Source organism: Zootoca vivipara, chromosome 1, assembly GCF_963506605.1.
Source record: "Zootoca vivipara chromosome 1, rZooViv1.1, whole genome shotgun sequence".
In the NCBI taxonomy this organism is placed as follows: Eukaryota; Metazoa; Chordata; class Lepidosauria; order Squamata; family Lacertidae; genus Zootoca; species Zootoca vivipara.
In genome coordinates, this window is record NC_083276.1 from 67,010,294 (window position 1) to 67,037,462 (window position 27,169).

At 42.3% G+C, this 27,169-nt stretch overlaps 1 protein-coding gene across 1 annotated transcript in view; it reads left to right on the forward strand.

Moving 5' to 3' along the window:
* GALNT18 (polypeptide N-acetylgalactosaminyltransferase 18) overlaps window positions 1-27,169 on the forward strand; it is a 269,161-nt gene that overhangs the window by 27,918 nt on the left and 214,074 nt on the right. The gene's annotated exons all lie outside the window — the stretch shown is intronic.

Here is a 27,169-nt window from a genome sequence, read left to right on the forward strand (position 1 = left end):
AGAGCTAAGTGAGGAGGCATTCTCTTTGAAAGACTTCATTTCAGAGAATCTGACTTAAAATTACACAATGTTTTTGCCATTCTGCTTATTGGCCTGCTGCTTTCGTTTGTCATTGCGTAGATGTTTTTTCCTTGGAATTGGAATATAAATAGTACTTTTGTTTGTTTGTTTTAAGTCAAGAACGTCAACCTTATGAAAGCCATATTTATTCCTACTCAAAATGGGGAGTTATGAAAAGGCACATTTTGACAGATCCTGCTCAGAGAATATAAAAATGCATTAACATAATGGCTCAGTGCTTTAGTTATATTTCTGCTAATCCCCCGACTTGCTAGTAATTAATTATAGTCCTCATAATGAGCTCTGGAGTCAGGACATCAAGACTTATATAAGCCTCTCTTAAGTGTTAGATTTATGATGTACTGCTCACAGTTGTAGTAATTCAACTGGCTCAGGACAGGGCTATGATGCATAAGGTGGTATGACCCCAAGTAAACAAATAGGATAGTTCCATACAGATTGGGAATTATTAATTTGTATGCTTTCAGTCTGTAGAAGTAGAGCAAATGATTCTTTTACCACTTGGGGATACTGAGCAATAAACCATTATGAGCACACAAAAAACCAATTTATATGAACACTATACTTCTAGCCTTCCCTTCAAGCCCCTGGCTCTTTCGGGTATTGGAATATTAAATTGGCTTCATTCATTTAGTGAAGATTTCATTGAGCTCTCTTGGAACTAAAGTGGAGCATCCCCAGTCTGCCCTTGCAAGCTTCCTGCATTTCTCTTCAGAACGCGGCAAATGTGTGAATGAGAATGGAACAAATTGCCTTATTTTCACATGAAACAAATTGTGCTGTGGTTATGGTGTATTCCTGCATTGTAAACCTTACTGTATCAGCAGCATCCTGATTCACATTGAATAGGATGAGATATTTCCTCTAATAGAACACACACACTTGACTTGGGCCTCATGCACACTTCTTGTCCTGCCACTTTCCGTTTGTTCCGATTCAGCAGTAAGCAGCAAGTTTTTCCAGGCAAAGCAGCAGGATAAATGAAAAAACCACTTGGTGGACCCGTGCCTAGATAATACAGTACAGGGCAAGCTGAAAACCTCTCAGACTTGTGCTTTCAAGGCATGGGACAAGTGGAAGTGTGGAAAAGCCCTTGTGTGACATAGAACACTGCATTTCAGGAATCTTGTAAAATATAGAGGCTGCTTCAACTGTGTTTGTACCTGGGAAAGTGATTTGAGAATCTGTGTCTGGTTTTTGTGCTCTCATGGCTGCTATTCCTTTGCTCAGCACAAAAGCTGCACTGAACTGCACATGTGTGAACACGGGGGTTTCTCTGACAATATAGGCTCAACTTAGCCAGGCCCATGGAGCTTCCTGTTCCTGACCGGGTGTGCCATAAACCTCTGCTTCCTGGTTCAGTTGTAGCAGCTACACAAATGATCTGGCAAATGATCTAGCAAATCTTGCCTGCCTAACCAGTGGGCTCACCCCAGGATTCTGAAAGAACTATCTCAATCTGGGGCTTGCTATAGTAATGATTTGCCCCTCAATTTTTATTGGGGCTTGCTGAGGAATTCTTTTTTGCAGGTTCTAACCTACAGGGTCAGAGTGATTCCTGCTTCAGATGAATGGAGGATTTCCTCTTTTTATTCTATCACAGAAAGGCAAGCCGGAGGCCTACTCCAGATCTCTCCCCAGTAAATTGCCAGACCATATTTGAGTATGGTAATAACATGCCTGTTAAGCACTAAGTCTGAGCACTAACTTCCGATGCACTTAAAATATACATGCCATGGGTTTAGCTTTTCTGCTGTGTAGGCACAAGATGCTAACCTAAGATGGCTCAACTATGAAAGAAACTGAAAATTTAATGTGCTAGCTCGTCAAAGGAACTTTTCTGGATCACAGGATTTTATTCTAAATTAAATACTTATAGTACATATTATGAACTATGTAATACGAGCGGATTAAAGCTAAACTAGAAGAACAAGAATGACAAATATAGGATGGGAGACACCTGGCTTACTAGCAGTACATGTGAAAAAGGATCTAGGGGTCTTGGTGGACCACAGGCTTAACATGACTCAACAGTATGATGCAGCAGCAAAAAAAGCTACCGTAATGCTACATCAACAGAAGCATAGTGTCCAGATCAAGGGAAGTAATAGTACCACTGTATTCTGCCCTACTCAGACCACACTTGGGATACTGTGCCCAATTCTGGGCACCACAATTTAAGAAGGATGTCGACAAGCTGGAACGTGTGCAGAGGAGGGCAACCAAGATGATCAAGGATCTGGAAACTAAGCGTTACAAGGAGCGCTTGAAGGAGCTGGGTATGTTTAGCCTGGAAAAAGAGATTTGATGGCCATCTTCAAATACCTTAAGGGCTGTCACATGGAGGAGGGAGCATGCTTGTTTTCTCCTACTCCAGAGAAGCAGATTCGAACCAATGGCTTCAAGTTGCAAGAAAGGAGATTCCAACTAAACATTCTAATAAACTTTCTGACAGTAAGAGCTGTTCAGCAGTAGAACAGACTCCCACGAGAGGTGATGGACTCTCCTTCCTTGGAGGTTTTTAAGCAGAGGTTGGATGGCTATCTGTCATGGATGCTTTAGCTGAGATTCCTGCATTGCAGGGGGTTGGACTAAATGACCCTTAGGATCCTTTCCAACTCCCATCAGCCCCAGCCAGCATAGCCAACATCAAGGGATTATGGGAATTGTAGTCCAGCAAGGTTTGGAGGGGCACAAGGCCGGGGAAGGTTGCAAATTGTTAGGTGTGATTAAGCCTGGTATCTTTGCTGCCTGAAGTGAGAAGGCAAATAGCTCAGGAGTGTGGCAGATGTGCTGCTCTTAGGCACTTTTCCCCCCTGAAAAGTGACTTATGGAGCTGCTGTAGGAGAAGTGAATGAGGAGGAGGCCAAAGTCAGATCCCCCCTTTCCATCAACTCTCAATATACGAGTTTTGAGTGAAAACTCGGAGTGTTGAGGCTCTGAGATGAGACTTCCAAATTGATTGTCTGGCATCACTAAAATACTGCATACTCCTTTCTCTGTAGGCAAACTGCCAGCCAATTGAGGGGTTTCAAGGAGCTCTACCTCAGGGGAATTAATAAACTGCCATTAAACTCTATGAAATATTTTTTTGCAGGAAGCTATAAACCAGAGTACCTTCTTGCACAATGGACTCTGCTGTGCTTTTATATTGAATCTTGCACGTTAGCTAGACACTGACCAATGCCTTAAGCTTGCCTGGGGGGGGAGGGGGGCAACAGATTAATGCTTCTCCCTTATCACTTTTCACCTTTTCCTCTACTCATCTTTCATCACTTCCTAGCTGCCACTGAACCAAGATAGCTGTAGTTGATGAACCCTTGAGGCTCTCCTGACAGAAGAATCCCAACCACCTTAAAATTATAAGCCTTGGGTTTCCCACACGTGTAAAAAAATGGATAAAAGCAGAAGCAAGGATAAATCCTGTTGGAAGTGGCTCCGTGGTTGCCCTTACATTTTCTTTTATTGGATATTGGGTTGCAACTTTTTTCACTCTGCTCCTGGATGCAAAGCATATTGTAATAAAGAAATATGAAGTGTCTGTCATTTCCATACACTCAACTTAATTAAACTACTTGCATTCATTCCCGGGCAGGAGTGGGCCTTTCAATGTGACAGGCGGCAGCAAGGGAGGGGAGGGAGAAATTACTCCTAGCTGAATGATCCCAGCAAATAAGTTACCCTCTCAGAGGAAATCAAGCCAGGCCTGGCCTGGCACTAGTGGTAGTATATGTTATATTGATTATTGCTAAAGCAAGGCGAGAAAATAGGATAATTGCACTCTGATTTCACTGGGGATTGAGCATATTTGTTTTGAAAATATCACACCTGTCCTTCTGAACAGCAGGAGTGCTATCCTTTTGACAGCTAAGAATAAATCTGCACAAAAAATGAAGACTGCCTTTGCAGTTGTCTTTGTGAGAAAATGAAAGCAGAAGAACAAAAATGAACCCATCTTCAATATTTACAGAATGCTAATCGGAATAGATCTATGCATAGTGTAGTAGCTAGGCTTAATATCTGAACTGCATATTTTTATTCACTGCTTCTAAAAGGTCTTTGTAATGGAGATCTTGAAGCTGTTTTCCATTGAATCTCATTTCCTTTTGTTTTGCCTCTCACCCATTTCCCACATGCCTCCTCTACATGGTCAACTTTTGGACAATTGATCCCTTCTGATAAAGAAACTGATGTTGGCATTAAGGAAAATGCTGCATGTGTAGACGGATAGTAAAACCTCTTTCAGGTGTTTGCATGCATGTCCACATGCAAGCATACATCTTATTCTAGTTCATTCAGAAATGATATCACAGAGCTAGAAAAAGTGCCAAAAAGGTTAACCAATATGGTAAGGGGACTGGAACAAACCTGCTATGAGGAAAGGTTACAACATTTGGGGCTTTTCGTTCAGAAAAAAGCAGCAGTATCCAATGTTAGAACTACTGTAGTTTATGGACATGACTAACGTAGGTTCATTATTTCAGCGGGTCTACTCTTGAGTAGAACTTAGTTGGAAACACTCCAAGGTGGGCAAGGTGGGGATGTGATAGAAGTATATAGTTATTTATGGTGTGAGTGTAGACAAAGGTTTTTGGTTTTGTTTGTTTGCTCTTTCTCAAGATCATCCAGTAAAGCTGAAAGGTGGGGATTCCGGCCAAATTTGTGCTATGTTATTCACTAAAAGAGATGATGTGATGGCCACCAACTTAGGGCTTATCCACACTTCCTTTTGTCCTGGTGCTTTCACCTGTGGAAAACTGCTCTTTAGCGCTCAATCGGAGCAAACGGGAATTCGGGTTTTCTCTGTATTGATGTTTGCTCCGGTTTAGCACTAAAGAGTGGGTTTTCCCTGGGAAAGTAATGAGGCAAGAGTAAAAGTGCTTGGATCCATGCCAAGAAAGCGTGGGTCAAGCAAAAAGCTGCTCAGTCTGGTGCTTTCTAGGCATAAGAAAGCGGAAGTGTGGGCAGCCCTTAGACTAGGCATCCCCAAACTTCAGCCCTCCAGATGTTTTGGACTACAATTCCCATCTTCCCCAACCACTGTTCCTGTTAGCTAGGGATTATGGGAGTTGTAGGCCAAAACATCTGGAGGGCCGCAGTTTGGGGATGCCTGCCTTAGACTGAAAACCCAGTTGAATTCATTAGGACTTAACTCTGGAATAGATGTAGTTTAGGGACGTGGGTGGCACTGTGGGTTAAACCACAAAGCCTAGGGCTTGCCGATCAGAAGGTCAGCAGTTCGAATCCCCGCAACGGGGTGAGCTCCCATTGCTCGGTCCCAGCTCCTGCCAACCTAGTAGTTCGGAAGCACATCAAAGTGCAAGTAGATAAATAGGTACCGCTACAGCAGGAAGGTAAACACCGTTTCCGTGTGCTGCTCTGGTTCGCCAGAAGCGGCTTTGTAATGCTGGCCACATGACCTGGAAGCTGTACATCGGCTCCCTCTGCCAATAATGCAAGATGAGCGCCGCAACCCCAGAGTTGGTCACGACTGGACCAAAGGGCCAGGGGTCCCTTTACCTTTACCTTTAGATGAGGTTTAGGATGGCACTGTTAGATTGTTTTGAAAGGAAATAAGACAAAATCATGGAAGGCCATGGCTGTGTGATACTTCCAGGGCCAGAAATTACATACTCCCAGTTGTTGGGGAGGGGAGCAACAATGAAGAAAAGCTAATGTCTGTAAGTTCTTCCTGCGCGGCTTCCCATAAACATCCTCAGTGCTCATTCTTTTCTATTCTCATTCTCTTGCACAAGGAATTTTAACTGGTTGTTATGGAGCTACCATTTAAAACACGGTGACGTGTGAGAGAATTGCTTAAAGCTATCAGAGTTTCTAGCAAATTCTCTTTAAGTTTTCTGTGCCACACATTTTAAAGAACAGACCAAAACCCAGAACAGACCTCAGAGCTTATGCTTGATCAACTACTCTCTCTAGTTCTCAAAAAGAACAAAAATAAAACTCAAGAACAAAAAGGCCCCAATGGCCATTTCTTGGGCAAGAAAAAAAAATAGTGTCAGTTTTTGAGATGTGAAATGGCAGGGGTGGGGAGTCCAAGGGAGCTTTTTGTTTGTTTTGAAATGTGCACTTTGTTAAAGTGGTTGTCAAAAGGGTGAATCGGGTGAAATAACTTATGCTGAAGTGCAGATCAATAAGAAATTACTGAGACAGTAAATTTAAATGGGAAAGGAAGACAGTCAAAATGCAGAGTGCCTGTAAGGAAGGAAGGGAGTTACGTAATTTCTGTTTGCCAGACACAAACAGCTGGTTTTTCTGGGGCTTCTCTGAGCCGTAAGGCATTTTTTCTGTTCTCCAACTGTGGAACTACCAGTTTCCTCCTCCTCCTCCTCCAGCACTCATGCCCAATTCTTTTGAATTCTGACTTTGCAAGGGTGCTTGGATTAATCTACTCTCAAGAATAAATAACTTCTTGTAATTCACTGCCCTTTTCTTTTCAGTTGCTTTGGAGGAAATTGCGTGGTACAGTTTGATGGCTGTAGCACGGTTGTTCGTGAACAATGGAGCGGTGTCTCGAGTAATTCTGCCCAGGAAATTAGGGTTCGCCAGCAAAGCTGTGAAAACTTGGTCAGAATACACAGTGTGCTTTATGGAATCTTAAAGGTTCCTATATGGAGTCTACATGGATTTCACTTCCCCATAAACTCAGATGGTTTCCTATCCAGATAGTTTGTAGGGCCAAACCTGTGTCAGAAATAGAATTGTACAAGTAGGGCCTGAATACAAAACATTGCAGTGTACAGGGCTGTTCTTAAGAAATCCAGCCCATCTCCTTTTAGGATGCTCCATTCTTTCCACTCCCCTGGTTTTCTATTCACTCCGCACAACAGAGAGCCAGCATTCGGGTGAGGACCAAGAGACTTGCAGTGGATCTCTCCTACCCTCTTTACAACTGCGCGCGCACACACTCATATACCCAGATGGATGCTGTGCTTGCCAGAGCATGCTTATTCTCCTCTCTCCCTTATGTCAGCAGAGGCAGCTGCTGTTTCTATTCTTCACCATTACCTTGCTCCCTCAGCCTCTCCTTTTCCTTCCTCCTTTTCTGGGCACAGTCAAAGTGGTGCTATGGAGGAGGAACAAGAACAGCAGCAGCTATTACCTTGACAACAGTGTCCTTGTCCACCCACCCTCTAGTTCTGCCCCAATGGTTTGGTTGGCTGGTGAGTGAGTGCTGCTACTTCCACAATCCCATGACCCTGGTGTGGGCAGGAGAAGGGAACAAACACTGGCAACTGTTTTTAACTCCTCCATATGATACTACATTGGGCTGAAGAGTAGCAGCACAGAAGGGGCTGGCAAGGTAGTGATGATGAAGAGGAGGAACAGCTGTTGTCATCTGGTGGCAGTTTGTGTTTGTGTGCACTCAGGTAAACTATACCTGATATGTTTGGCATTTCAGATGCCTACCCTAGTTTCTGCGTGATGAGTTTGCCTTTCAGGAGATTTTGGACATGGAGGGCTTCATTTCAAAGCTGTGATCTCCCCCCCCCTCCCGATATGAATTCAGAGGTATTGTCACATGGGGGAATGCATCATGTGCATCCCTCAAGATCTGTCTGAAGTAGCTCAAAGGTAAGAAGTTGGGGAGCAACTAAAAATTGGAGCATTTTTTAGACTGGCAGATAGTGCAGTCCAGCCACTTCAGCAGAAATGGCTTGCAACACAAGCAGGGATTTTGTAAATTTATTAAGAATCCTGGCTGCTAATCTTAGTGTGTAGTTGTAAGATAAGGGCAACTCAGTTTTCGCCTTTAAAAAAATCCATCAGAGACCTAATCGGGAGCTCACATTTGAGAAGCTGCAGTGACTGACTAGCAGTGTTTCTTGTTACATACCAGTAAGCTGTGCTGCCAGCAGGCAATCAATGTGCTACAGTTCTGTTTCTAAGTGTTGTTCTTATCTGGACCACTTTGCAGGGCCGTTAGATGTAAAACGTAGGGGTGGATGGAGGATATTGGCAACCCCTCAGGGGGTGGGACTTCCACTTGCTGATCCTTCAGTAGTTTTAAGTTTTTCCCCCTTCCATCTTAGGCTTAGAGATTTAGTAGTACCATAGTATGGGTATTGCTGCCTGTCAGCTTGACCTTTAAACAGGAAAATATATTGTAGCTGTGTAGCATATCTGAGCTTTAGTGCCCAGGGCTCCACCTAGATGCATGCTTTTCTGCTTAACCAGATTGTTCCTCACTAGAGAGGTTGCTAGAAGCAGTTGCTTTATTTGCTGCCAATGAGACAATGAGCGACCCAAATGTTCTAGCGTGGTGCACTTTGAAAGGCACCACAAAGACAGGATGCTTCCTCTGTAGCACGGATAACAAGCAAAATTAGTCAAAATAAAAATAATTCAACCCTAGTGAGTTAAGTGGTGGCGTGCAGAGCCCAAGAAAAGAAGTATCTTAGCATCCTAGTTCTCTGGGCAACTAAGCATTTGTCTGATGCCATTAAGCTACAGTATTTTACCTACCGTACACACATACAGAGTTGGCTCCTAAATATTTGGTGCTGGCTTGTGCAAGCTTGTGCAGAAACAAACATACCACACCTCCTCTGAATCTGAGCTTGATTTCAGCCTATGCCTATGGCAGAATGCCAGAAAGCTATTTTTGCCATCCCTGGATATATTTGAGTTCCAACTGATGTGTTTAAACCCACATTGACAACTGCTACTGATCACACACTTAAGGGTTATGTGACTTGCATTAAGATAGGATCTTTTGCAGATCACCCAATAACTTTCATTATAAGAGCCACAGCCAAGATAAACAAAGGTCCTTTATCATATATTTTGTTTTGTTTTGAGTGTCCATCTATCACGTTTTAGGCTTTCATTTATGTATGCCCAAGAAAGATGGACCACTGCCTTGTTCCATGGCATCGTTGTTCCAAGGCACCATTACAGTTGTGGGATCTGTACAATAGGTGTGGGACCTGTGGCCCTCTAGATGTTGCTGCAGCTATTGCTCCCATTATCTCTAACCATTGGCCATGCTGGCCGAGGCTAATAGGAGTTGGAACCCAGCAACCTGGGCCACAGGTTTACCTACTTTGGAAAATGACATTGTAAGTCACAGAATGCCATCCTATATTTTACACAGTGGAGCAAGGAGTGTTAATGTGTTTTTTTATGTTTATGAATTTAATTTCAGCATTAAAACCAGCTGCCATCTTTGGATAATTATTTGAGATAATTAAATAAAATGAAGCAGCAAAGTTTTCCTCAAGGATCCATAAAATTTCCCCCTTCCTTTTGAACTCCAGTCCCTCTCTGGTACTTGTAGCCATGTTTTGGTCTCTTTTTTTTGCAATCCCATGACTACCTCTGTTGATTTCTCATGCTGGATATTAATTATTTGGCTGTATCTGCTCCTCTGTGCAACAGTATATTAAAACACTATATCTATATCTCTGGTGAATACTCGAGGCTTCACAATATGGAAAAATGCAAGAAGTTTTGAAACCAATAAATCTGTGCTGCACAGGGTTATGAATGTGAGAAATCTCTTTTTAATTTCAAGTTCGTGCTGAAAGTTTAACATCCATTCCCCCCTTTAAATATTAATATGTTGTTTGTGAAAGGTGAGAATGAGAGGTAGAAAGGGTTGTGTGGTTAGTCTTCTATTTTTCAAAATTAGCAGAATCACCACTATGTACAAAAGTATATATCTATTTTTTAAAAAAAATAATAATCAGTATACTGTACAACCATTGTACTTCTTATTTTAAGTTTTTCATTCTGCAGTCTTCTAGCTTTTGTGAGGGCATCTCATTGGCTATTACAAAAAAGAAACAGTCAGATCGTCATCTCTTCCTTCCACTGGGAAAACACTTACCAGCACCAGAGGCTTCCCAGCATGCTCCCAAACCCATGATAAATGTATACTATCTCAGGAGCTGGGGTACATCTATTCCTTGTATTTCCCTCCTCTTGAAACAATAGTGTTTTGATTTTTAAAATATTGCAAAAAGAAGAAGAAAAAGACAAACGTGCAAGAGCTGGTTTTTAACCAAGGTGAAAACCAGTGCAGACATGCATTTGTCACAAGATTGAAGCAAAAAGCAACTAAATGTGGTTTTGCCATTTACTATTTAGGAACAATGCCAGATAATATAGAACAATCAGGAAAAGAGAGAGGGAAACAGAGGGAAAATATATTTAGAAAAGATGCAAAATATTTTCCAGAGTTGGTTTTTCCAATCAGAGCTTGGTGTAGTGCTTGTGCCAAGAACAATTGGAACAGTGCTAGCTCTTACAAGTCCTCGTATTCTGTGTAATAAAACTGCTTCTCTGTGTCTGTTCAGATGAAATTTATTTTGGCTGACAAAAAGGGCACTATAAACAAGAAAAGGGCATTTACCCCCTTGTGTTGCTAATAATGTAGTGTAGCAGATCTGAGTTGACAAATTTCGCATTGGTCATTGTTTTCTGATTCAGGAAAAAATAAAAAATATAATGATGGAAGCAGGCACTTTTTTAAAAAAGGTATCCAACAGAAGATGTAAAGCCAATTCCAAAAACTAATAAAATATCCTGAGGCATGTGTACATGTGTCAGAAGCTCCATAACAAGCCTGTGCGGCTAATAAGTCTCCACACTTATTTCCCCAATAAAACATGTTAATAGAAGAACTCAGCCATCAAGTGAAATGACTTGGAAGTCTGTTCAGGACAGGAAAAAATGAAACTGCTCCTTTGCACAATCCATAATTAATGTATGGAGTTCATTGCCGCAAGATTTGAGAATGACTTTTTCTAAAGCAGGATTATGTAGATTCATAAGCTTGTATCCAGCATTTGTGCAAATGGAAGACAACTTATCCACCCAAACTTTTCCTTATCTTCCTTTAGCTTTCAGCAAAGCCCCTCCAGGGGGTCTGGGGTAGGGGAAGGCCACCAAATGCTGGGGTCTATGCTGCATGGAGGTAAAGTGTGGGGTTGGGGGAAATCTCCTGGAGAAATCCTGCACCACTGGAGCATCAATGCACACAATATTACCAGTAATCTGCCTGATTTTGGGTGGTTAAGAACGAATGCCACGCCAGAGAAGCTTTTTGGGGTGTTATGGAAAAATTAATGAAATAGCACTTTTACCAGCGAAACCTGACCCGAAATAGTACAGAGAGCAAATGCAGAAGCCATGTGAAAGGAATGCCTTTTATCCCTGTCTTTGCTCCCCAAATTCTAATGCCCCTTAAATTCAGCTTACACATGGGAAGTAGCGCTGAATCAAAATGAACTGTAGAAACCCTCTGCTCAGGAAGAAGTCCAGTGCTGTTTGTTCTTGTGTTTATTAATTGCTCTTGAACTCTGTAGCATATTATGTGCGAGTCCTGTGATGGGCAAAAAAAAAAGAAAAGAAAAAGGTTGTTAGAACCTTGTGCCATGTTGACGGAAAAGATGCAGCAGAGGCTAATGTACCAAAAGACAACAGAGATAAGGAGCAATAAAGGATATTAATATTAATGGAGATAAAATGGCTGTACACAATTATTCTCGTTGCTTTGACACTTGCTAATATTTACTAGTTGCAAATTGTATAAAAAGCTTGGTGATGTATTTGTTTGGGGGTTTGATCCATCTATTGACCTACTGCAGTAGAATCAATTAAATAAATAAAGGCGTAACCACCGGGTACCTTGCTGGTTATCTGTGGTCTTGCCTGTTTATTTAAAGACAACCTAAATCCTACCTAGGGTGAACTGCATTTCCATGTCAGGCAGATTCAGGGAGAAGGAAGGGAAGGGAAGTACTGGTTTTGTAAGCTATTTTCTGCTAAAAACCACCATTGGTAGGTGGGTTGGTCTCTCTCTCCCCCCCCCCCAATTACTTTGGTGGGAATTTTTAGGATGGAGGGAGGGAAGGAAAAGATCAGCCCAAGTCATTTGAACTTGACTTATTGGTATGTTCTGTGACAAAGTGTTGTCTGCTGTTTTTACATGCACAAAGCATATTTAAAAAGGTGTTTGAATGTGTGTTTAAATCACGACGAAGCGTTTTTACTAGGCAGTAAAGACACCACACTTCTCGTCCTGGCCATGAATGAGAAGAATAAACGTTTCCACGGTCGCTTGCTGAAAAAGGGTTACCATTGGAATTAAATATTAAATGCTGCATTAATAACACAGTAAAATAACAATACGAGGAGAAGCTTAATGAGATCACAAAGAAGGGCAATTTGAGAGTCAACAGTTGCTGTGCAGCCTGTGGAGAGCGCTCAAGTAATTGGCAGTGAAGAGAAATCGGACAGATTTTACTAGTTAAATAAGATGGTGATTTTAATGAAAACAAGTATATTAAACCTTTCTTGTTTCTGGGGCAATCCACTGGAAAATTCTTTAGTACAGAATCATTCATAGCACAGTTCTTCAACATAAATATGATAATATATTTTTATTAATTAAACATGCATATGAAGCTGAGTAATATGAAACAGTGATGTGCTGGCTAGGGAAAGAGAACTGGAGGCTGGGCGTGTGTGGATTGATAGTATGCCATTGGCTAGTGTCAGAATAATGTAGCCCACAGGTACAGAAGGGGTTCCCTTCCATTCTTCAAATGAATGGTTTCACGTAAGGCAGGTATTTTTAACCTTTTCAGACCAAGGATTCACTTTTAAGTCAAACACGTATTTGGAGATCCATTTCTTAGCTTTTTGCCACATATATGCATGGTGGTAGTGCTCCTGCCGCAAGCCACATTGGATCAGGCCATTACCCACCAGTTGAAGACCAGTGACCTAAGCCATTTCCAGGGGAACAGCTTCCTGCATTCCTGGTTCTGTGCTATAATACAGTCAGTGGCAGAGGAAGGGGGTGCGGCCTGCCCTGGGTGTCATCACTGAGGAGGGTTGACAAAATGAGTTTTTTAAAAAATAAAATTGGGCTCACGAAACTTATTAGGAGTGACGTGGTGGCTTAGGTGCCTGCAGGTTCTACACTGCCTGAAACAGCAGTGTGGGACTTGCGTCTGTCTACTGCCTCTCCCTCAGCTGCCCTACAGCTTAGGGAGAGGCGTCGGATAGGGTCGCCCCGTCCCCATGGGCAGATCACCCCACCCCCAGCTGCAGGACACGCCCCCGTACCAGACACCCGAGCGGCTAGCTACACCGCTGAATCCAGTGAGAGAGAGAGAGATGTTCTGGGGAAAGGACAGACATGTCTTCTGCTGGAATACCAATGCTTGGCCTTCACAGCCTGCTCACCTGTACTGACTGCTCCACACTAGCCATTTTGGACTGAGAGAAGACCTGCAAGAGTTCTAGCAGAACCGCTGCTTTTTTGTATAGGGGAGATAATAACTCAGTTGTGCAGAAAACATGGTCCTAGGTTCAATCCCAGTTAAAAGGAATAGGTGATGGCAAAGCCCCCGGGGAACTGCTATGGGTCGGAGTATACCCACTGGAGAATGTGCCATTAGTGAAGGTTTTGAGAACAGTTCATTTAGGTTGGAAAGATGGGCAGATCATTTGATGGTTTCTTAAAAAATAAACACAAGATTATTTTGCTGCTGTCACTGACAAGATCAGTTCAATTTACCTTTCATATCAGTCAGCGGGAGGAGACAGATTTAAGATTGGCGTGCGCACCCCACCCCCCTTGCAGCCTCTTAGAACTTTCCTCGAGATCTGTATCCCCTTCTAACCTCAGAGGAGCAATTACTTTGTTGACTGCTGCGGTCTCATGCCCAAAGAGATAGCGGGAGGTCAGCTTGTCTTCATTCTGGTTTGCTTTCAATCTGTACTGTGTGGGTGGCAAGCTGAGCTTGGCAGTCAGTGTCTTTTCTGAAGGTGCTTTGAATTCCCAAGCAGTAATGGCCGTCTCTGATCACTATTCTCTCACTCGCCTATCGCAGCAGGATTCCCTGAATGCAGATAGGGAGGCAGGCGTGCTGGAAGCAGAGAGGAGAAAATGTTGGCAGTCTTCTTGTGCCAGCACTTCTATATGCTATCAGTCTCTCACCTTGGGATTAGTCGGTGATTTCGAAGCTCCATTCCTGTTCTGCACTAAGTCATGCATTTTAGTGACATTTGGGGGAAATCGCCTCCACCATAAATGATAAGCTAGACTACAGGACTAGTTTATAACATAGCCAATTAGTAAAGCAAACTTTAGTGGCTTTTGAGCCCTGTGCTTGGTGCAGGTAATGAATATGAGTTCAGCAATAACTTGAAAAGGTGGTTTGTATGTGGCATATATCTGTTGCCTACATAATAGGCAACAGATGTATTTCTGTCAGCTTGGTAAAACAATTTAATCAGGCAAAGTATATTCCTAGGTGAGACAAAAGGTCAGAGATATGCCTTGCTTGCTGGTACACACTCTTAGCAATATGGGTATAAATACAAAACTACTAGGAAGACAGGAAGTTGCCTTTGGTCCATCTAGACCAGGCATCCCCAAACTGCGGCCTTCCAGATGTTTTGGCCTACAACTCCCATGATCCCTAGCTAACAGGACCAGTGGTCAGGGAAGATGGGAATTGTAGTCCAAAACATCTGGTGGGCCGAAGTTTGGGGATGCCTGATCTAGACCCTTGGTCCATCTAGCTGAGAATTATCTACATACAGGATTTCAGACAAAGGCCTTTCTCTGTCCTACCTGGAGATGCCAGGGTCCAGGATTTAACCTGTCTCTGCTCAAAAAATACATACTCTGTTACTGAACCACAGGCTTTCCTAACTATGTGGAACTCCTCAGGGCTGTAGAACTTGAATGTGTTTGAAGTCTGCCTATCATTGCACTCTTTATGTATAACCCTGTCTTCACCCTCTTTTTTGAATTAAGCTACAGTATGATCATGCCTTGTGAGTTATCTCCCAGGGATGGCTCTTGGACACAAAACATGTCTGCCCAAACTGCCCCTGTGTGAAAATCCTAACCTTCCAATCAAGGCTCTGGGGTGATCTTGGGTGGGCTCCCAAAGCCTGGTAAGCAAGTCTGAGAACTTAAAAGTTGAGAAAACCCACCGCACAAGTAACATTAAAGCTCTCTACCTTGTGTGTAATTAACTGCAATATTTCAACCAACTGGCTTTGAACCACACAAGGTTGAAATCGTGCAAGTTAACTGCATGCAAGATGTGATCATACTGTAGTCTTGATCATACCAGGAGAGAAGACCCCCAGGAAAGTGTACATAACTATGGGGGACATAAGGGAACAAAGATAACAAATAATAGCAATAAAAACTATGGCAGAAGGACTGTTTTTTTAACACACACACACACACACACACAGAGAGAGAGAGAGAGAGAGAGAGAGAGAACACAATAAAAGCAAATTAAAACCAGTAGTACCCTAGTAGTCAGGAAAAGGGCAGGGGAGGAAAGGGATGTAGAGCACAGCTTCTTTTTTTCAGAGCAACTACAATGGCAGATCTCTGTCACAGATCTTTTTCCACATCATGTCTAATTGGTCCTCAGTCTGTTGGTCAATCCATCTTCATTGCTAGTACAATCTTCATGCTCTATCCTGAATAGACGTTCCTTAATATCAAACTAGGCGTTACATGCAATTCATTTCCCACTGAGTTTTAGGCCCAAAGCAGACTTGAGATGTTGAATTTTTTAGGAGAAGAATGGCAGGAGGAGAAGGGGAAATGGGGCTAACCATTTCCCCTTCATCTTCTCCTTCCCAAGCACCCTTTTTTTTGCTAAGCTGCTCTTTTTTTCAGGGCTATGGGGGTCTTAAATTGAGAAACAGGTGAAAATGCTTATGGGTTCCTGCTGGCTCTTTAAAGGATCTGATAGTTATCAGGCATGTGTGCGTATGAATAGTCAGGTTAGCTGAGAGAGAGAGAGAGAGCAAACCCCTGACACGGTGTAGGAGGAAGTTTGAGTGGGGCAGAGGTTGTCTCCCTCTTTGCCTCAGCTCTGCTGGCATCAATGTCCCTGCTTCATGCACCAAAAAGGTTTGTGGAAGCTGCCACTACCTGTATCCAATGCCAGCCTTTGAAAGAAGTATTTGCGGGGGTTGTGTGATGGTGGAGATGGACCAGCCCAAGGGATGTAAGATGGTCCAACCCCTGGTAAGCAGCCTGATCTAGGTCCCTCTGTTGTGTCAGCCTAGAGTCAGATCAGCAAAAATCAGTGACATTACTCCTCTCTCACACACATAACCTCTTACCTTGGCTCTTATCATTGGCAGAGCTTCAGGTGCAGCTGTGGCTCTGCCACTCCATCCACCCTTGCTGTTCCTGGCCAAAAGTTTGGTTTGCACCCTAAGTTTAGGTTCATTTGTCTGCAGCCAGACCAGCTATGCTGCCTTTCTGTGGTAGCACAATTGGTGGGTGTTAGAAGGAGATCAGTTCATGGAAATAACCCAAAGAAACAAACACCCTGAGCACTAAAACCTCTGGGATTTTAAAAAGCCATGTAAAATTGCATTGCAGTTTGACAGGTTATTAGTAAGAACTAGAGCTGTTCTAATTTGTTGTTAAAAAGTTGTCAGTGACATTTTCCCCAAAATGACAGGACATAGCCGAAACATATGGACTAGTTGCCTGTGAATGCTGCATCCCCTATCTTTTTGCAAGATGTCCACGTCAAAAGCATTTTGGGAGATAAAAAGCCTAAACCAGAAGTGAACATATAGTGACTGGTCTCAGAACAACTCTTCATTATGGCTGTGCATTGTTTCTTCCAGTTTTTCTGCTTCACTTCCACCCTCAAGCAAGACATATTAATTGTAAGTTTAATTAATCACTTCAAAAGCAAACAACAAGAACACTGTATCCACCACTATAGTCCTATTTATGATGCAGTTTCTGGATGCAAGTGAATGTAGGTCAGCAATTGCTCAGTGTCTATGAAGACAGGGCTATGTATATATTTAGGCAACCCAAACCTGCAGGGAACAAAGCTTTGGCTGGTGAAACACAGCAGGCTGTGGAGTGCCAGCCAATGCCCCCTTGCCTAGTCATCTGCTCTTATCTTCCATGTGCATTCATGAGGGGCAGTGGAGGTAAGAGGGCATGTTGAAGAGCTGTGAATTTCACTGGCAGGTGTTTATGCCGCAGTGATGGCATTATAAATGTTCAGGAAGCCAAAAGGCTTTCAGTCTTAAGTAGCTGTGACACTAGTAAATCCTAAAGCTAAATATACTGAGAGTGAACTAAAATAACACAGGTCTCCCACTGTGTACTGGCAGGAGTAAAAGGGAACCCATTGTTCTATGTAGGGCCACTTTCTGGAATTATGCTTTTAGCAGCCCTGTTGATTTCTAATTCACCCTGGCTTTTCTCAAGACATGTAAATACGGGGAGGTTCTGATAAAGGTGCTCTGATTCTCTATGGAAGTTGGAAGACCTCTTTTGGATATTAATGTCCCTTCAGTGTTTATATAGTTGACTGATTTCAGTGTCTGCTGCTAAAGAGTAGTCTCAAGGCACCTTGCTATATAAAATGCAAGAATATACTGTAAAGTGCAAATACAGTGTAGAGACAATAATTTAAAACCACACCCCAAGAATGCAATACACAGCTCTAAAACAAAGTGGTTCCACCCCCCACAGAACATTAATATAATCACTGCTGATGCAAAAATTATTTTAAAAGCCCGACAGAACACATTACCAGCCATCAAATGCCTGGGAGATACAGGAAAGTCCTTACCTGGTAATGGTTTGTAATGGTGTTAGTTGAGTCTTATTGAGGGCAGCATTCCACAGATGGTGGGGGGCACAGTTGTGAAGGCCTTCTGATGTTTCTCAAAGCAGAGCTGCTGATGAGGACCTCAGGGTCACGGTAGGTTTATGTCAGAGGAAGCGTTCCTCAAGATATTGGTGTCCTGGGCTTTGTAAGGTTTTATAGGTCAAAACCAGCACTTTGAATTGAGCTCAGAAATGTATTGGAATCCATTGCAGGTGGCCTAGAGCTGGTGTAATATATTCAGGCCATCATATTTCTGATGATTAAAAAATTGACCACTGGAATTCTGCATCAGCTGTAGTTTCTGAACCGTCTCCAAAGGCATCTCCATGTACAATGTATTGCAGTAATCTTATCTAGCAGAGAGGAGTAATCTAGAATACTGAAGCTAAATTATTTCTCTCCAGGAAATAGGGATGCAGCCAGACCACCAACATCTTACCAGTTCCACCAGGCACTGCACTAGACTGACTCTCTATGCCTCACTCCTCCCTTCTCCCCTCTCCTCCTAGGTGCTAATGACTGTCTGAGTAAATTATGTACAGTGGTACCTCTACTTACAAATTTAATGTGTTCCGAACACACATTTGTAAGTCGAAAAAAATTGTAAGTCGAATCCCATAGGAATGCATTGGGAGAAAAAATTCGTAAGTCGAAGCAACCCTATCTAAAAATTTGTAAGTAGAAAAAATCCTATCTAAACCACATCCAAGATGGCGGACAGAGCTCCATTTGTAAGTAGAAAAATCTGTAAGTAGAGTTATTCATAAGTAGGGGTACCACTGTACGTGGAAGAAACAGCAGCAGTGGGTGGTAAAGTGCAGGGGCATCTGCTCTTGGTTAAGAACAATCAGATCAGAAGAGGATTATGTGGTAGTGTTGAAGGTTTACACCTTCCAGGGCCAGCTCCCATAAGAATGTTTTGTTTGTCAGCTCATCACCTCAAGCTATTGTAATTTCTGGTACCTATATAGTTATTTGATCTCCTTGTAATTCCAAATGTGGTTGTGCAAAGACATGTCGCTCTCACTTGCTTTGCAGAATTGGTGTAGAGATGAATAGTTTAATTTGTACCATGTTTTCCTAGGTGTTCAGAGTTTCATTTGGCTCCATTGCTGTTCAGTAATAAGTGTTATTGCCTGTTTAATGTGCTGTCTGCATCTGCAGCAGAATATTTTCCCCCTTATTCACAGTGGTGATGGCTCAAAGTAATGGGGTTCATCAGCGTTCTTGAACTCCCATATCTTTTCTCTGATGTAAAGGTTGCCTGATGTGTTTTTCAGGAGAAGAGGAGGGAAACTCTAATGGTGTTAGGTTGTAGCAACTAAACAGGAGATTGATTTAGCTGACACATTACAGTGTCTTTGTAGTTATTATGGGCTCTGCCAATGGCTAGTAATGAAAAGCAAGAGTGGTAATCAATTTATAATTACAAATAATACTGCGTGGCAAAAATGGAACATAACAGAATTTTCAGAGTTCATCACAGATGTGTCTGTGTGAATAACATGTTCCTGGAGAACATTTTGGGACTTAAGGGACTTGAGTTGCTTGGAGAGCTGTTCAGATACAGCAGAAGTGAAACTTGAAAGAAAAAGAAAATTGCTAAGAGGTAATTTCTCTGTTCCATCCAGAGCTGTCTTTAAGTTAAAAATAACTGCTTTCTCTGTGAAGAGATGAAATTTGTGTGGGCAACTTCTGTCAAAGCAGTGCTCAGAAACAAAGGTGAATTCAAGACATATTGCAAATAGCCAGGAGTCTATAACCTGGATTCGGTGTCTTTTGAATTTATGGTTCAGATATGCCATTGTTATTCTGCACCTAAATGTGCTGTAGAGTCTGTTCTCTGTAGCAGAATTTGTCTCAAGTATCTGCTTTTAGTCCTACAGTGTTTTACATGAACATGGCTTGTGACAACATGGAGCCTTATAGTTCACAGGGACTGGGTAAACAATTCCTTCTGTGCGAGTAGCTGACCAAATCCACCAGTCATATTGTTCTGGGACTAGGATGGGGTAGGGATTTGTTCAGTGTACTTTTTGCAGTGAATCAGCCTGTTCCAACAGTCCTGAACTTGCTCAAAATACAGCTTCTGTCAGATTACACAGTTCTCCGGATTTTGCGATGAAGTTTCAGCACATAAAAAGTGTATATAGAAATCGTTGATACATGCCACCTCAATCTCCAAGTGGTGTGAGGTTGCAGGGGTACCAGGTGTGCTTATCAGGGTTTGTGGTGTTTCCTTTGGGACAATGAGGCACAGTGGAGACTGTGTTGTCTTAATGATATATGTTTTATTTACACATGTATACAACCTGAGCCTAGATAGAGTGAAGAGCATTCACATCTCAGGAGGGTCCTGTTCCTTCCATTGCTGCAGTCTCATCTTTCAAGAGACCCAAAACATCTTGTCTGTCTCTCTCTGCAGGATAAAACAGACAGCCTGCCTTCTACCCTGCTCGCCTCCAAACTTGCAAAACTGACACTCCCCCCCCCTATTCGCTTAAATCATCCAAATTGAAATTTTACACCCTTTAAACCCCTTTGCCTCTGCCCACTGCACGTAGCTGGAGGAGGGGGCCACACCACTCCTCATTTGGTATAGTCTACACCCTCCTAATGGCTTTCTTGGTGGGTTAATGATTTGGCCATTATTAGCTTTGTTCTTCCAATGACCCACCTTCAGCTAGCTATACTTGGCTCGTTAGCAGAAGCTGAATCCAGCAGGGTTTGGCACAGTTTAATCCAATCTTGATTAATTCTGTTGTTGTTGTTGTTTAGTCGTTTAGTCATGTCCGACTCTTCGTGACCCCATGGACCAGAGCACGCCAGGCACTCCTGCACACCACTTGCACTGATTAATTCTAACTTCTACTAAATCCAGGGATTTAAGGGGATCTGGTCCCCCACAAACTCAGAGCAATATATATTTCACATGTTGTTGTTTAGTCGTTTAGTCGTGTCCGACTCTTCGTGACCCCATGGACCATAGCACGCCAGGCACTCCTGTCTTGCACTGCCTCCCGCAGTTTGGTCAAACTCATGTTCATAGCTTCGAGAACACTGTCCAACCATCTCGTCCTCTGTCGTCCCCTTCTCCTAGTGCCCCCTATCTTTCCCAACATCAGGGTCTTTTCCAGGGAGTCTTCTCTTCTCATGAGGTGGCCAAAGTATTGGAGCCTCAGCTTCAGGATCTGTCCTTCCAGTGAGCACTCAGGGCTGATTTCCTTCAGAATGGATAGGTTTGATCTTCTTGCAGTCCATGGGACTCTCAAGAGTCTCCTCCAGCACCATAATTCAAAAGCATCAATTCATGGATCAATGCCTTGTCGTGGCGAAGGGGCTTGAATAACTCAGAGAAGCTATGAGCTATGCCATGCAGGGTTTTGACTAAACGTGATCCACCTGGAGAAGGAACTGGCAAGCCACTCCAGTATCCCTGCCAAGTAAACTCCATGGACAAAGACAACAGGCATATTTCACTTAAATGTGTACAAAATGCGTATTGTATGGATGAATGCATAGGATGAATGCATAGTATTTTATGTAAAATGTATGTACAAAATGTGTACAAAATGCATTCAATGTAAATGCAAAATTTTAGTGTGTTCTTTTAAAAAAATCCATACAAAATGGGATGGAGTGGATGGATTGAACTCAAGCAAAACTGAACCTGGATGGAATTTGACTGTTCAACCTGTCTCTATCCATGAGGCACATATAATATACTGTTAGATCTACATTGTTGGAGCTAGTATGCTTTTGAATACCATTTCCTGTAAAGCACAGGATGGGAGAGTGCTGAGATGCCTAGGTCCTCCTCGCGGGCTTCCCTCAGGCTTCTGGTTTGTCACTGTGAGAATGGTGATGGACAGGATGGGCCATTGGCCTAATCTGCTCTTCTTACATTTTATATGCAGTATAATCAAAACTATGACACTCCACACTCTATGGTTTAAGAGAAATCTTAGTTCATGAGTTGTTATTGGAATGAAATTTAAATACATTTATTATATTTATAGTTGCCAATGTTAAATCAGAGTTATATTAAGAGGGAATCTGATCCAGTTTCTCAAAATAAACTATTATCTGTACACAAAGAACCCAGGAAACTTCCTTTGGCTGAAGCAAAACGAACTGGAAATATTATTTACAGCCTTTGCAAATCTGACACCAATCACATTTGTTTTCAGAAGCCATTTCCTCTGCCAAGATTCAGACCCTGGAAGAGTTGAGTTAAAAAACAGATAGATACTGATAGTGTATATTCTCTGTGAAGTTTTAGAGTTAACATTTAATAGAGAACAAGTTACGCCGCACATATGTACCGATGAAATATGCTAACTGGTCACAACTGAATGCGTGCAGAATCAGAAAGGACCTTACATTTGCAATCACTTCTTTTCATCACTGAAGGTACCAGTGCAAATTACAGTATGTTAAGAAAAAAAAACCATCAGGCAATAAAGGAGAGAGATAATAGCCATTAATTCTAAGCACTGGGAGTCATAGAGAAAAGCTCAAGGGTGCATTTCACACTGTCACACTAGATTAGTGGTGTGAAAAACTTCAAATTGATTTCCCCAGCCAAGCTCTTCTATCTTCTGCCATGTGACAGAAGAGAGACAAACTGGAAAGAGTAGTTATCAAGTTTATTTAAATCAGTAAAAGTTTGCATGCAGATTCACATATGTTACTGTCTAAGTTCGTGTCAGTTAATTTGGTTTTTCAAAACTGATTTTATTTTACTTACTGAACTCTCACTTTTAGATTTTATCTTATTTACGGAGCTCCAAAATTTATGGGTACAATACCCTCTGACAAGAACTCCAAATCCCCATTAGTCGCCAAAATGACTAGGAAGAAAGTGCATAAACCTTGGAAAGTTTAGAATGAAATACTTTAAAAATTAAAACTATTGGTTCTTTCTTACACTAGCAATAATTTTTCTTTGCAGAATTTAAAACTTGGGAGCAAAAGTGCAGGTAGGATTTAATATACAGTAAATTCAAGTGAATGCACATTTTCCTCCAGTACCAAACTGGATGTTACTAAATCTCTGAAAATAGCAACTTTGTATCAAGTTGCACTTACACTTTCTGTGTACTGTAATGCATATGGCAATTTGTGTCATGATGCCCTGTGTTTCCCTTGTTCCTCACCAGCCCTCAATGACGTGGACTGGTGGCAGGTTAGCACAATAAGTTGTGATGTCAGAAAGCAGGGGAATTTATTTTGTTGGAACAGGATTTATATGCCACTTAACCATCCATAACCTCTTAGCAGTTTATATAGTACTAATTAAAGATACTGATAAAATCCAAATGTTAAAAGCAGGGTAACCATTTTTTGTCCCCAAAATGTAATGACGTATAAGTAAAGTTATTACAACATACGTAAGAACATTAAATTACATGTAACTGTTATAAGTGAAGTTAGACACAATCCATATTGATCCTTTGGTGTCTGGACAAATACTCCTGCTTGATGCATTTTTGCTCAAACTTCGGTCTGACCAGAAAACTTAAGCCAAGAAAACCAGCATAGGAGAGAAAGGTGCAAGTTGAAATGTAGGTCCAGGTTTCAACATTAAATTTGGAATTCGCCATACCATGCCAAGGCTGAACAGAATAAGCTTAATTTCTGTTAACTACACAGTGAAAACTCCTACTTAGTTGTTGGAGTTGCCTTGTGGCACTTTCTTTTCACTGTGAAGCCCAGACTGGTTATGAAACATGGAATTCAAGAGTTTTTGGTTACAGTTGCTACCCAAGCCTAAGTAATTGCCCATTTACCTCACAATAAAGTTAAAGGCCTTTTCTTTTTCTTTCTTTCCTTTTTTTAAAGCCGGGCAAATTGACAGATTGTGAAACTACTGACAATGAGAGGGAAATGGCAACATTTTAAGCTTTAATGCCTCAGGAGAGGCGGAACTGAAGAAAAATCTGTGCTTCTGAGAGTTTAAAAAAGAGAGCAAAAAGCACACCACTCTCCCTCCATGCAAGCCTGATTGCAGATTTACACTGAAATGCATGATTTGCGCTTAAAGTGTTGGAGGAAACAGGCCAGACACGTACCTTGTGACTGGAACTAAGCTTTAGAGTTTCCTGTCATAAAAAAGTGGATTTACAATTTCTCCAAGCCCAAGGTTGCTATGTAGGGCCTGAAATAATTATTTAGGTCTTGTGGCATTTGGGTGGCGCAGTTGCTTGGGTTAATATTTTAAAATGCATACAGTACAATGTGCTGTTTAGGTTTCGGGTTGTTAAGAGTTAATAAACAGATTTTTTCCTATTTATGTATTATTTCTCCAAAGGAAAAACCTTGACTCAAACCCTCATGTAATCATTTATTTATTCAGTTTACATCAACAGACCTGCTCAAGCTTCACCAATAGGTCAATTCCTTACAAGTGCAGAATGATTATTTAAGCGCCAGCTTAAAATGGGCATAAATGGGGTAAGGTATACATGCATTTTTATTTGATGTATAGTTTGGCCCTTAAAAGCCAGATTTCGAAACGTATTTCAGCAGGTAGCCCATTATTGTTTTTAAAAACCCAGACTAATTATACTGCTCATTTCTTTGTCTAGAGCAGTGGTGGGGAACTCTTTGGGAGTTTACTCTTGGGAGCTGCATGCCAGTGGAGGGCAGAGCAGACACAAAAGTGGGTGAAGTTAGCAACATTGCCTTGTTTTCCCCTTCTCCCTGTGCCACCCCATCTCTCTCCCTCTCTCCTCCCCCTCTCCACTTTCATCTCCTCTGTCAATTTTATTTTTTCCTTCTACCACCCCCCGTCTTGCCCACTCCACAGCAGAAGAGGAAGCAGACTAGTGGAGTGGTCCAGGGACACAGAGTAGGCCTGTAGCACCTGGAGAGCCACATTAGATTTGACTAGGGGCTGCGTGCAGTCATTGTGCCACAATCTAGTCCTTATTACGGTATATTAGAATTAGTGCATGTCGAAGTAGCTGTAGGGTAGCATTTCTTCTTACTTACATCAGTAAACGAGAGAGCAGCTCTCACCTGTGCCTACTAGAAGCTGCCCGCGGTCACACCCCAGGAAATGCCTTCAGCTGGTTGGCTAAACCAGGTGAGCGTAGCCAATGGGTTTGAAGCCTTCAAAGAGTCAGGGACTTCCCCTGCATGTGGAAACAGGCTCCGGCAGATTGAGTGAATGAGACCAATACAGTGGAACCTCGGTTTATGAACACCTTGGTTTACGAATTTTCGGTTTACGAATGCCGCGGACCCATCTGGAATGGATTAATCCACTTTCCATTACTTTCAATGGGAAAGTTCGCTTCAGTTTATGAACGCTTCAGTTTATGAACAGACTTCCGGAACCGATTACACCCATGCTTCGGGTTAAGTACGCTTCAGGTTGAGTACTCCGCGGACCTGTCTGGAACGGATTAATCCACTTTCCATTACTTTCAATGGGAAAGTTCGCTTCAGTTTATGAACAGACTTCCGGAACCAATTATGTTAATAAACCGAGGTACCACTGTAGTGGGTCCAATACTCAAGAAGGTGGTTTCTTCATGTAGATGAGAGTGAGGGGCAGATAGGGCTTGTCAACCTGGGAAGTTAGCCCATCTAGGAGAAGGAGAACTTTGATTCTAAACCTCTGCTGCCTTGTGAGATAATCATCATCATCATCATCAATTTATTATTTATACCCGGCCCATCTGGCCGGGCTTCCCCTGCTACTCTGGGCGGCTTCCAACAAACATTAAAATACATCAAATATCACAGATTAAAAACTTCCCTAAACAGGGCTGCCTTTAGGTATTTTCTAAATGTCATGTAATTGTTTATCGCTCTGACCTCTGATGGGAGGGTGTTCCACAGGGCGGGTGCCACTACCGAGAAGGTCCTCTGCCTGGTTCCCTGTAGCTTTGCTTCTCGCAGTGAGGGAACCTGCCAGAAGGCCCTTGGCGCTGGACCTCAGATATCTTCAGGAGATGAAAAGCTGCTAAGGAGTAAACCCTACACAAATCTGGAGTAGAGTCCCTAAGACAGTTGGATGGTGTATTCTGGCAACTCCTGCAGCCAACTCCTGGTGCCAAATGAATTGCTTTGCTTCCCTCAGTGAGGCTGAGAGTGGGGTCTTGTCATCTAGGCAGCCCAGGACCTCCATAGACATTCTATACACACTGCCTAGGCTTGTGCCCCAGGCTTTGGTGCTGCAAAAGCAGCAAAAACAATGCAAGAGGCAGCAGTTATGAGTCACCAACAGCCAATTTGATTCTCCAGAGGTTTGACTTCACCCCAGAGGCTCACTCCATTGTCTCTCGAGACAGATGGATGCCAACAACACGAGAACCGATAGCCTGAATTAGAAGCTTCTTAGCTGGTTTTTATTTATTCCAGGCCTGAATATTCTGAACCACAATGCTCTGCAAAACCAGTCTTGCATTTTGCCTCCTGCTGCAATGGTTTTCTGGTATGCTAACTGGATTGCTTGTCCCTAGGATGTCTGTGTGACTGAATTAGACAGTGGACAGATGGTGCCTATTCGGTTTCCCCCTAGGCAGACAAGCTGTACCATCAGCTAAACTTTCTTTCCCAGATGTTTTAAGTAAGTTTCTGCTCAGTGAACACGAAGGTGCAAATTTCTTAGCTGCTCACCGGTCCTGGCAGGCAATAGTCACGCAGGGCATGCATCCCAGACTTTCTGTACAAGCATGAATATACCCTTGAGAATACCTCGCCTAAGGCCTCTGAATATAAATTTCAGTCATCGTCACACTGCAACCTTGAAACATAGCAGTGAGCTCCTGATTTTCAGATATGGGAATGCTACTCTGAAAAAGAAAATGAAGCAAAACCAAACAGGAAGGTACACGCACAAAAATTGTTTCCAGTTCCCTTCAGAGATTACAGGCAACATTTTAAAAGATGAGTTTCTCTTTAATTATGGAAATATTGTCTGAATCTAGAGTTTTAATAATTCCCATTGAGTTTGCTTTAGTATTACTTCTGCTTTCACTGTCTTTCTGACAAGAAGAGCAGGCCTAGAGCAACAAAACTAGTACCCTTGGGTGTTAAAGGCTACAAAGAAGTGCTTAACCTCCCTGCTCTGATACTGGATCACAAAAATAGAACTAGAGATAATGTGGTAGTGGTATGTTTAGCTGTGTGTATTGCTATCTGTGCATGTACAGTGTAATGTCTGTATTGAGCATTATCACATGCTTATTAGTACCTTTGATACACTGTCATCTCTGTATTGTGCTTATCAACTCTCCATATTCTATATCTGTGATTGATGCTTGCGCTATATATCCTTACTGGCGGGTATACCTAAACACACATATGACAATTTATTTACAGTTTTTCTATAAATATAAGACAAGACATACAAGACATGTAAGGGAAAACATTGTTATAGGTATTTAGAGGTACACTGTGACTTAACT